The sequence below is a fragment of the Solanum tuberosum genome, unplaced genomic scaffold, assembly GCF_000226075.1.
Source record: "Solanum tuberosum cultivar DM 1-3 516 R44 unplaced genomic scaffold, SolTub_3.0 scf00349, whole genome shotgun sequence".
NCBI classification, from domain to species: domain Eukaryota; kingdom Viridiplantae; phylum Streptophyta; class Magnoliopsida; order Solanales; family Solanaceae; genus Solanum; species Solanum tuberosum.
The window spans coordinates 48689-58370 of NW_006239271.1; the positions used below are offsets into that span (position 1 = coordinate 48689).

Below are 9682 nucleotides of genomic sequence, written 5' to 3' on the forward strand. Positions count from 1 at the left end.
GTCTAACGAAAGCAATAATAATGAAAAGAAAGAGTCAGTTTCAATGATCACATCCAACATATATATATGATTTTGAACACACCATCGAAACCCTTTCCACAGTACTGAACAGTCAGCCCTGTTGTTAGTACAGATACCAAAATAAGTGTCGAATCATACTTACTTATAATATTACCTCTAACAGCTAGCTTCCCCTGGATTTCCTTTACAACAACCATCGGTGTTTAGTTTAAACCTGTTATGATAAGGTAATTTCTACCATCTTTTGACTCTTGTATGTAAAACTGGATTGTTAGTATACATTTGGTTTGTAAATTTGTTTAACAAGACTACTGATTAAGCTGCTCTATATAATTTTTTATTATTCCATTTATTATGAATGTTTTCCAAAAAACAAAAAAAAAGAAAAAAGCAAAGGCCACAGTATCATGATCACCATGTGTGACAGACATGTTGGTAGATATATAAGCCAATGCTAATCCTCACATGTTGGTAGCTATGTTATTTTTCTTAAAACGAAGAAATAAAAAAGTAATGTCAAATAAAATAGAACTGAGAGTGTATATGACAGTAGTAGTGTAGTTAAACTGTTGGATCTTCGATCAGATGTTTTAAGGTTATCTAAACAAATAATTAATCTTCCTATTATTATCATCCTTGTAAATGGAATTTCTCTTTCTTTGACACAAAACATGTAATCTAAATGCATAATTACGCATTTATTTCAATATCAAATGTAAATGATCTGAAAAAAAGTTATATTCAGAGGTAGCTTAAATATGTAAATGAGGATAAGAGGGAACTGACTGTTTCACCTCTAATCCTGAAGTTATGGGGTTCGAGTTACAAAGAGAGCAAAAAAGGAGAGAGTTGTAATAAGAAATATCTGTTTGTGTATTAGTATTTGATGTGACAGGTGATATCTATCTAGCTTCCCAAAAATATTGTTCCACCCAAATCGGATCCTCCAAAAATGCACTATGTGAAATCTAACATAGAAGCGCTTGCATTTCATACAGGAATGCTCATCATCCAATTCACTTTAGAAAAACAACTTGCTGCAGTAGTCACATTCAAACAAATCCTCGTGAATTTGAGAGCAATTAAGGGAAAGCAAGCATCAAATAGAAAAAAATCGAAACAATACCATTGTTGTGGTTAGAGGCACATACTTGATTCACAACCGCCTTATACTCCTTCCCACACCTAATGTATTGAACATATTGTTTGCACATTAGATGCATATAGATACTCAAAAACACAACATAGGAGTTAATTTATACTTACTTGGGTAGTGATATCAATACGGTCGCATCCTTCAATCGCTTCGACTTCTTCCTTAATTTTCACAGCTGAAGCCTCCAGAGCGTTGTTCTGACACCTAATCAACATAATCTGTTTCAGTGTTGAAATATCTGCAAAGCCAAGGGGGATCTCCTCGAGCCTCTCACACCTTCGTATAACAAGTGTTTCAAGCAGGGGAAAGGATTCCTCCGATGCATCCCACCTTGAGATATCTAAGTTCACCAGTTTCAACAACTTTAGATTAGGGAAAGTAATATCTCCAAGGCACCACTCTTTTGATCGAGGAAAATACAGATTTTGTAATTGGAGATACTCCAGGCTTGATGGTCCAGCAATGAAGGGAATAGTGCTTTCTATAAGAAGCCCGGATAGTACCAACTTCTTTAAATTTAAAGGCAACTGTAACACGGATGGACAGTCGGACCCCCTAAAGGAAAGGTGAAGTATTCGAAGGTGGGTAAGATCCTCCAATTTGGCAGAAGGGTAATTGTCCTTAAAAGTGATGTGAAGTTGTTGAAGATTAGGACACCGACTTACTAACACATCCACACTGTCAGTTTCATCAATAGCAACTCGCCTTAAATACCTCAAATTTTCCAATTTAGAGGATCCTTCAAAGAGTCCATGCTTATCAAATTCAGCATTATTCTTCACAACAAAAGATCCCCTGATCTCAACATGCCATAATTTTTTCATTTCCCAAAAAGACGCTGGTAACACTACTTCATTATAATTCTTCAAAATTAAAGTTTCTATATGGGGCAGATGTGATTCTGGATGAAAATAGAATTTATCTGCCCAAACTGCAAGGTACTTCAGGTGATTTAGTGGTTTCAATGTAGCCGACGAAAAACGATTCACTCTATGAGAACTCAAATCCAAGACCTTAACAAGCCGCAATTCACTAATCTGACAGAAGGGATTCCAATTATAAAATATCCCTCCATTTGTCGTTATCAGTGACCTCAAGTGTTGCTGGAAAGGCTTCCGTGTTTTGGAGCCCAGCGATCCAAACTTGGAATGCTCTTCGCTGAAACTGAAGCTCACTCGACTTCCCTTCCAGTCCACAGGCTGAAACTGGCTAGCATGCCCCTTCACTGCCAGCATAAAATTTTCTTCTCTACTCCTCTCCAAGCAAAAGTGACGCACTGCATCATGAACCTGACAGATTTTGACTTTTCCATCATAACTTTTCTTTGAAACCATTACCACATTACTGCTAATAAGATCCATCAAGTAATCTTCAGCTGATTCAATGTTTTGCACGAATCCTTCTGCAGTCCATACACTTATCAGTTTAGACACTGGAATTCTTGTGTCCTCCGGAAACATCCCCATATAAAGTAGACAAGGCTTTAAACAATGGGGTAAGTTATCAAAACTCAACTGCATAGTCGCCAGACTATAATCTTCAAACTCAAGATCAAGATAGTCAAATAAAGCATCTTTCACCTCATTCCACCAAGATTCTTCCATTTTCCTTTTTTGATTATTCCAGCTAACAAGACAACCACTAGAGGCAATCCTTTGCATTTTTCTGCAACTGCTTGACTCACATCTTGTAGTTCAGGCGGACAATCTTCCTTTTGAAACACTTTTCTTTGCAACAATTGGCAACTCTCTTTTGTTGTGAGGGATGGAAGATGATAAGGATCAATATAGTGCATGACTTGCTCACCCACTTTTTCAAGTCGAGTTGTAACTATTATTCTGCTTCTATTTCCAACGTCTGGAAAAGAAAGCCTTAAGTCCTCCCATGCCATACCATCCCACATATCATCCAAGACAATGATATATCTCTTTCCTATTAAGTTTTTCCTCAACATGTCAGCAAGAACATCATCCTTATCTCCCTTGTCCTTGGAATGAGTAACTTGACTAAAAATATCTTGTAATAGCTCTCTCCGATTATATGTTTGGGAAACAGTGCACCATGCTCGAACATCGAAATGAGAAATAATGAAGCGATTATCATACAACATTCTAGCACAAGTTGTTTTACCTTGTCCTCCCATCCCAACAATAGGGATGACATCTAGCTCACTTCTCCCTCGAGTTAGATATTGAATTAGTTTTTCTGTTGCTATCTCAAAACCCACTATATCCTCATCACTCACAGGATTGCTATGTTGAGTTGGAAGATGTTTAGATGGCTCTACCACATAGTGAGCAACGTCCACCGGCCCCATCTCAATCACCTCCACATTAATTTGCTTGATCTCTTTTAAGATTGTAGGAAGTGAGCAAAATATATGCAAAAAAACATTATATTTAGAAAGAATAGAGTCAATGGCAACCTCAGCTTCATTTGCCAAATTGATGGTCTGTCTATGAAGATCTTTAAGAATTTTATGTTCATGATGGACCTTTGCGACATTTATGAAAATGGATGATAAAGATGACAACTCCTTCTCTAAAATGGATGTAAGAACTGATAGCTCTTCCTCCAAATTTCCTAAAAGAGGTTTCATCAAGAAATCTAAACCAGATTTAGATTTCGACATCTCATTCAGTTTCCTTAAAAGAGAATCCAGAAATCTCAATCCACCAGAAGTGGGGAACTGAGATGGAGTAAATTTTTAAGGATTTGTAATAAGTCTCCACTTGTTCATTCAGATCTTTAGTTTTCTCCAATATCTTTATCGAGCTAAGACTTATTTTGCTACTGTCATCTTTGTTTAAAGAGCTAGGAAGAAGCTTTTGAACTACATATAGAACATCACCTGCTATAGCTCCAGCCTTTTCCATAACCTCATTCAACCATTTACCGCTAATAACACGATTTGACACATCAGCATCAAGGAAAACCAACATGAACTCTATTGCCACATCAATATTTTGAGTAGAGATGTTATTAGGAAAGATCTCAAGCTTCTTGTTCCTGAGATACATCAGCAGACTATGAAGATGATGTGAAAATCCTTTGGGTAATTTCTTGCCCTTGAAAGTTCTTGATTGAGTAAACTTTGAAGCCTTTAGTTCACTGAGAAAAATCTTTTTCATTTCCAACTCTACTAACACAATCAAGCATAATAGATAGGGCGGTTTATTAAAGATATCATACTCATATCTGTCAAACTCATCCTTATCATTTACAAAATCAGCAACAACATTAACTGAAACAGCATGACAAAGTTGTACCACATTATTAGCCATGAACTGAATTTGAGTCTCCAAACATTCCAGCTTCTCTTCGTCGACATTACCATTTATCTCTGTGGCATATAAGTATCTCAAAAAACTCATTTTCTTTTGAACAATTTTCAGTTGCTTTATAAATCTGTGTATTGCAAGTTTTTCTTCAGGAGAGTCAGACATAACCCCTTCCAGTAACAGCATCAATACATCATTTAGATTATTTCCGACGCAATCCATATATTTCGACAAATCAAAATCATTCTTCTCATAATTATAACTTAAACTGGTTTTACCTTCAAAGAATTCCAACAAATATGATTCTAGCCTTTCCAGATTAAGGTTAGCTTTCTGTACCTTTGGAATTCTCCTAAATAACAATTGAAGCATTTTCATAGTAAATTTGGCCTTCTTTGTGAGTTTGACAAAGGAATCAGGCAAAAGAACATGATGATACTTCATAAAGTTTTTAAAAACTCTTAACACCATTTCAAGATTCTCAATTTCATTAATATTGAGTCTACCCGGATGGAATATACTCAGATTACATCTACTCTTGATCCTTCTTAGATGATCTAACATTTCCTCAATTTCATTTTGAGCCATTTTTTGTTGAAAAATTCCTGCAAGTTCACCAACTCTTGGAATTAGGTTCATCAACAACATTTTTATTCATGTCTTTCAATGTTTGTAGCTATGTTAATGCTTGTGAAAGATAATACATTTTATGTACCATTTCATCTAACAAATGGTGGGTATTATCTCAGAAAATCACATTTCACTCAACTTTCATATGGTCCACTCAACTAAGTCTTTTTTTTTAACAAAAGGAAACTAATATCAAATATGTGACGCTAATGATGGAGGGCGGACCGATAAGAGCATTTAGGCTGACAAGCATCTAGTTGAATCATACATATGAATAGTGAAAGTGAAAAAAAATAAGTCAATGCATAACACAAGTTCACTACACTTTTGAGCTCGACGATGTGTATCCCCAAAGCTTGGCTCTAACAAGATGGTCATTATAATTATTCTACCCATAACTTAACCAATAGAAATGGAAAATGAAGCATCAACTTAAAATTAGAAATGGAAAATGAAGCATCAACTTAAATTCGCTTATTTTTACATCTCAAGCACATCTAATGTGTGTCTAAACTGTGATAGAAGTCGAGTTTCATCTAAAAGGGGGAAATGATTTTCCTCACTTATAAAAGGAATCATTTTCCTTACAATTTTCAAGTTCACAATACTTGCTTTAACTAACACTTAGATATTATAATATACTTGTACATGGGCACATATATTGCACGTGTACCCCATAATGATGAGTATGAACTATTAAAAACTCACATAAAAGGTCTTTAAAATTGTGTTTGAGTAAACAATAATGTAAAAAAAACTCAAATATGTCATTGAACCCAACTATTAATGAATGATATAAATGAACCTTTTTTCTCAAAGTTGAATGACATATTTGAGTTTTTTCCCTATTTATTACTCTCCGTCTAACAATAGTTGTTCACTATATTATTTTGGATATCCAACAATACTTGTCCACTTTATGAAATCAATAGATAATTTTACGCTTAGTTCCTAATTTACCCTTATCATTAATTATAGTCATTTTCTTATTACATTTTTCTAGGCATTGTATCTATTATATTCAAAGGGTGATATGGTAAAATTACCATTTTATTTATAATTTCTTAAGAAATGTGCAAAATCATTAGTGGACAAGTACCGTTGGATAAAAGAGTAGTATAAAAAAACAACTAATGCATTCCCAATGATGAATAAAAAAAAGTGTGCGTGAAAGGAGAGCACAGTTAGTAGCTTGGTTGGATGACTGTTCAATTCCCCTACCCCCAATTTGTATCAATAAAGACATATAACCAGCCATCTGCTTTTGAGCAGATCAGTTTTTGAACTTCAAGCACCATCCTTAAATTCGTTGATTTTTTTAATTAAAAAGATAGAAATTTAAAGAGGAAAACAAAAATAAAACACTTTTTTGGCTGGTTCAACAGAGTTAAAACTATAATTATTATATGTGATATCCATTTGTTATTATCAAACATCATATAAGAAATTAAAACACAAGTGTTTCTCAGTGCCATAGTTTTTCATACATGACAATCATAAATGTACTACATTTATATACATCAAAACCATATTCATAATATTTGTTTGAATTTGTAGTTTTAGAACCATGAAGCTTATTGGTAAAAACTTATTCGCACATAGCATTTACGTACAAAAAACCATAACTAGGTAAAAAGTAAAATGGATTAATTCAGCTCTTATAAGTTATATATATCAATTTAAGAACTTAGAGATTGAAAAATACCTGATAAAGATTGCAGTAGGAGAAAGACAGATCTAACAACAAAAGGAACAGATTAACTCATATATGATGGAGTGGATCTAAATGCTACCAAAAAGTCAATGCTTGTATTTTAAATGAATAGTTATGTTTTTAAATGGCACAAACACCTATGTATAAGATTAGAATTAATTAATGCATTACTAATTTATGCCTTTATTAGTGGCAGGTATACAGCTGTGTATGAACTCTCTAACTCATTAAGAATATCAATAACCATCTCTCCTCAAAGTATATGGTAAAGGTTTTTTAGAAACTAGTCTTGGACACGTGCGTGGTATGTGTGTCGCATGCTAAGTTGTGTGGAGTTATTATAACGATAATATATATGTATGTTATTCATGTATCTCATGCTAATTAAGTACAACAACTTAATTTGAAAACAGGGCCGGCTCTTACCTATAAAATTTTAGGCATTGGCCTTAGGCCCCCATTTTTTGGGGGCCTCAAATTTTTATAAATAAAAAATTATGTATCTTAACCCCATTCAAATAGAAGAAATTAAGGAAATATTGTTTTGGATTCTTACATTTTCTTCGTTAACACTCACATTATTTATCCTTTGTAACTCTTTTTGCACTCTATTTCTTCAAATCTTTGATAGTTAGAGTAATACACTCTCAAAAATATGAATCAATAGTCGAAAAGTGTTGAACAAAGTGCATTACAAATTCTTTTTTTAAAATTTATTTCTTAATTTTCATATTAAAGTAGGTATACCAAGTTATCAACTTTTTGAATCAAATTCTATGATTCTAACTCTTATCTTTAAAGTTTATCAACTTATTACTTATAAAATTGTGTTAATAATTCATATAATAATTGTCTCAATAAAAGGATGTTTTTCAATGCTGAATTGATAAAATCTTACTTAAAACTAATAATTAAAAAAAAAGTGTTTGAAAAATCATTTATATAAAAGATATTAAGTAGTAATTTACATCTAGAAATTTAGAAAAATAAATAGATATAGATAAAATTTATATAGATTTTAGGCCTCTAATAAAAATTTCGCTTTAGGCCACAAATTATGTTGAGCCGCCCTTGTTTGAAAATATTTTAATAAAGGTGTGATAAGTTGCACAAAAATTAAAAAGAAATATACAAGCTCAAACCAATAGCTTCAATTATGAAATTCTTATAATATATCAAGTATTCAATTTGATAAACGTTTCTTTTGTTTAATATGTCATAACTCATAAATTAAATGTCAAGTGTGATTTCAAAATATCTCCTGTCTTAAGTTTTTCATAGTCTTTTTCACCTTTGTAGTCTCCACCTTTTCACATATGCATACGTATTAAGAAGTTGTTGTCGAATGAGAGTAGTGTTTTGCAAAAATTATATAGAAATTTGATCAATCTATGTCCTCCTTAAGATGACTAGTAGATGATGATTGTGCGATAACTTGCATAGCAATTGAAGAGAAAATATACAAGCTCAAATCAATGAATGGTGAGTCTATTCAATCAAGATTATTATCAGTATAAGGTACATCATATAGAATATTATTGCTATCAAATAAATTTCAAAAGAAATATTCGAACAATTTTAATTATGTAATTTTTTTAACAAGTATTCAACTTGATAAAAGTGTTTTTTTTAATATGTCACAACACATAATTTAAGTGTCTCTTATTGGTTCAATTTCATGTTCTAAAATTTTTGCCTTATTTCTAAGAAACTCTAACATCCACCTTTTTATAATCACATATAGATCAAGAAGTTGTTGTCGAATGTGAATTGTGTTTTGTAAAAATTACACATAAATTAGATGTATATGATAGTTAGTGGATCATTGTCAATTTTGTGGTGTACACCTACAAAAAAAATAGTTATTATTAGTGATTAAAATAATAATTGCTAAAATATTTGATCGATGTATAGAAATCATAATTATTATAGGTGCGTATATCCTTTCCCTAATTCAAAAATTATTAGTTTTGTCATCTGTGAATTTAACAAAAAAATATTAGTTAAATTATGTAAATTGATTCCTAACCAAAATTTACACAAACAAGAATATACAGTTTCATGATACTCCAAAAAGTTATACTTAAAAAGAAAGTAATCTTACCTGATTTGATATTTGCATAACAAATTCTATGTTGCAAAAGGTGAAATAACTATGATTCACACGTTTACCTACCCAAGTAAGATGAACTTTCAACTTATCAGAAAACATATGTGAATAGGTCGAATTAAAGACAATAACTTATAATATGAATAGATTAAATAGAGAACATAAACAAAAGTAGAAAAGAGAGACACAAATAGAAAATAAATATGAGAAAATGTCGCCTACACAAAGTAGGATTGATAATCTAACAATTTGCTGAATTGGAATAGTTACCTTATGATTTTTCACTATATATACACAATATATAGAATTTAGTAAATGAATATATTGTATTGAATTGATCAAAGAGCTTACTCCACATTGAATATACCAAACAATTTTTAAAATTCTCCATATGTTTATTACTATGAAGAGATGTTTTACTTTTCGCATTAGGAATCAGAAGATAAAACATTTATAAAAATTGAATACACATAACTCCATGTCTTTTGATTTATCTAGTTCATCCATTTGCTATATTATTATTTATATTTATTAGAAGATAGACTTACTTTTTAGCAAAAAAAATATAACATAAATAGGAGTTAAATAAATGAAAAAATATTAATGGGTATTTTCGTGTATATATATTCAATAGCCTAATGCATTGAATTAATTGTATATTTATATTCTTGTACAATATTATCGTAGGAATAGCATTTGATTGAAGGATATTAATGTCATTCAATATTTTATGGACATTTTGATAATTCAATTTTTAAAATATTATGGTT

General features: G+C 31.7%; 1 pseudogene; it reads right to left on the reverse strand.

The window, feature by feature from the left end:
• Positions 1–695: 695 nt before the first annotated feature.
• Positions 696–5521, reverse strand: LOC102578272 (putative late blight resistance protein homolog R1A-3; annotated as a pseudogene).
• Positions 5522–9682: the final 4161 nt, after the last annotated feature.